At 42.3% G+C, this 3,298-nt stretch overlaps 1 pseudogene; it reads left to right on the top strand.

Annotated features, from left to right (window-relative positions):
* The first annotated feature begins 534 nt into the window (after positions 1-534).
* On the top strand, positions 535-2,887 carry LOC123191662 (uncharacterized; annotated as a pseudogene).
* Positions 2,888-3,298: the final 411 nt, after the last annotated feature.

The following is a 3,298-nucleotide window of genomic DNA, read 5'->3' as shown; positions in this document are numbered from 1 at the left end:
TTACCTTGCCTTACCTATAAGCTTAAATAGTCTTGATCGCGAGGGTGCGAGATTGCTGAGTCCCTGTGGCTCACAGATTACTATTACACCAGATGTAGGGCCTGATGATTCCGCTCCAGGTGACGCGCTTGAGCTCAAGTGGGAGTTCGATGAGGACTCTCAACGTTAGTATGTTTCCTTTCCTGATGATCAGTAGTGGTGCTCAGTTGGGGGTGATCGGGACCGTGTCGCATGTTGGGTTATCTTTTATTTTGGCGCCGTAGTCGGGCCATGAGTGTTTGGTTGATGTAATGTTATTTATGTACTTGATTGACGTGGCGAGTGTAAGCCAACTATGTTATCTCCCCTTTATGATTTATATTACATGGGATGTTGTGAAGATTGCCTAACTTGCGACATATGCCTTCAATGCGATTATGCCTCTAAGTCGTGCCTCGACACGTGGGAGATATAGTCGCATCGAGGGTGTTACACTCCCGTCCACGCCGCCGCCATTGTCGATGTCGTCGCCCTCCGCCGCCGCAGCCATTGTCGATGCCCTCCTCTGCCTCCTCTGTCTCCTCCTTCATGTCGTCTTCCAGCTCCATCCACTCAGCGCTGCGTGGCCGCTCCGTTGTTGTACCACTAATCGGGTGCCCGGATTGCGGCGAGCAGGTGAGGTTCTACCGGTCTAGCACCGATGAGCACGATGGATGGATCTTCTACAAGTGCGCCAACCACCATATAAGTGCCAGTTCAGTAGATTCATGTCGTGTCAACTCACTGTAGTAATGAAGCAGAGCACTGATTAAATTGGTCTTTAGGTTGCAAAATCAGTTGGTTAACTAATGCAGTAGTTTAGAGAAATGCAATAGTTGGTTAACTAAGTTGCCATTGATTCATTCAATCTGTAATTTTGTGGAGTTGGTTAACATGGTTAACTAATTTTGCCACTGATTAATCAGGTCACTTGTGATTTCTGGCACTGGGAGCTTGAATATGTGCAGCATCTGGTTGAAACAAGGCGTTTGGTTGGTGATGCTGCTGTAGATGCAATTGGTGCAGCTGAGGACAGGAGGGAAGAGCTTGAGAGGCAAAGGACTGAATCAATGGCAGGCAGAGGCATAGCTAGAAGGGTCATGGCTGGGAGAGGCAGGGCTGGAAGAGATAATTATGGCAGCTCCAGTGAGAATAAGTATGCTACCAAGCAGCAAATTACTATGCTTTTAGGGTTAGGCAAAGAGATTCTGATGCTGCTGAAGCTGATGATTGGTTTTGTTATAGTGCTTTGTGTGATGTGTTTCACCTTAATTATGAAGAAGTGAAGTGTTGTTAATTAAGTAGGTGCAGGTGTGTAATTGAGCATACTTAAATGGTTGCTTTTGTTTGCTCAGTAATGCTTAGTTGTAATGCTTGTTGTAATGGATAATATGTCAGTAATGTGAAGCCTGCTTGACCTACTTGCTTTGAAATGCTAGACCTAATTGATTTGAAAAAACTGACAGATGTATTTCATGTCAGAAGTGTAGTTAAACTAATTCTGACAGAAAGTTTGCAGTTCACTAAATTTTTATGGTTAACTGAATTTAGTTTGTAGTTCACTGAATTTTTATAGTTAACTAAATTTAGTTTGCAAAGTTAACTGGATTGTACTTAACCTTATTGCTTTCAAATTACTGACAGAAATTCCTGTCAGAACTGAACTAACTTTGCAAACTAATTGTTGTACTAAATGAAGTAAGTTATTCTCAGCACAACTGAACTCAAAAGCAGGCATGTACTTGCACCTGCTGCAAACACCCACCCAGCAACTTGCACTCTACATGTAGCTTTGGTCCACCACCAGTCCACCACCACCACCAGATCCCCTTCTTCTTCCTCATCTTTCATCTTCAATTTCATGCACCACCAGATCCCTTCTCTCCTCTGTCCAATAGCCCCAACAGATCCCCTTGTCATCTTCAGCTAGCAGCAACCATGGTGTCCTGGGATGATCTTCCCAGTTCTTCTGAAGATGACTCTGTGACCAGTAAGGTTAGTGTGCTCCTCAATCTCACACAAATCCAGTCTAGGGTTTCTCAGCTAGGGTTTCTCTCTCAATTGATTCCAAATGTCTCTCTTTTGTTTAGCCACCTACCACAATATCCTGTGAGGAATGGAGTGGCTTGGCTATAGATCTGCCTAGCTTTAGATGTGGGCATGGATCTTTGTGTGAGAAGCATGTGGCATTTGAATCTGTTGATACTGGCAGAAGGTTTCTAGCTTGTGCACAAAAGGTTAGTAATTTTTTTGCATTTTTAGTAGTATGTTTTAAGTTCCATCATCATGCACAGTACTGAATACTGGCAGTTATCTGAATCTCTTTTTTGTATGTTCTAAATTGTTAGGAGGTACCTAAATGCAGATATGTTGAGTGGGTTGACCCTGAGTGGCCTGATGCTCTGAAGATGAGCCTAGCTAGTATATGGACCATGTATGAAGAGGAGAAAAAACAGAGGCTCAGACAGAATGTTGTGAGTGCTGAAGAAAACTTGAAGGTTCTTGAGAAGAAGATGGAGAATGAGTTGAGGCACTTCAAGCTTGATTTTGCTAAGATGGTGGCTGAGAAGGAGCAGGCAATGAGCCAACTAGGCAGCACACACCTTGCTCTAACTGATCTAAAGGAAGAACTTGTGAAGAAGAAGATGACAGACAAGTCAGTAACCAACATTCATCGGGTATTCAGGGTTAAAGCAGAGAAAGAGAGGGACCAAGCAGTGCAGGAGAGGGACCAAGTGATTCAAGAGAGGATGACTTGAAGCATGAGAAAAGGAAGCTTGAGTACATGATTGGTGACCTATTCAAACACAAAGAGGCCACCAAGCAGAAGATAAGGAAGCTGAAGAGCATGCTGAATGAATTTGATTGAATCTGTGTCATTGTAAAAAAATCACTTTGTATCTTTCCTCCTGGATTTGTGTCAGTTGTACTTTTGTCAAATGTTAACTAAATTGGGTTAAGATAAGAAATTGAAGTGGGTTAAGATAAGAAATTGAAGTTGGTTCAGATAAGAAAATGAAGTTAACTGTCTCTGTCTTATATGACTGAATTTGCCTGAATTTATATGCCTGCAGTTGCTGTTTTATATGACTGAATTTGCCTGAATTTATATGTCTGCAGTAGCTGTTTTATATGACTGAATTTATATGCCTGTACCAAATTTTTCTTAAAGAAAAAAAATTACACAAAAAGAGTTTTGCCTAGGTCTCAAACCTAGGACCTATGATATTGAACGTTGGTGGCAATGCCAGTGTGGTAAGTAGTAGTGCTTTGATCAAGG

This window comes from Triticum aestivum, chromosome 2A, assembly GCF_018294505.1.
Source record: "Triticum aestivum cultivar Chinese Spring chromosome 2A, IWGSC CS RefSeq v2.1, whole genome shotgun sequence".
NCBI lineage: Eukaryota > Viridiplantae > Streptophyta > Magnoliopsida > Poales > Poaceae > Triticum > Triticum aestivum.
Note: the sequence above shows the minus strand (reverse complement) of the source record. Positions and strands in the feature narration are given on the sequence as shown.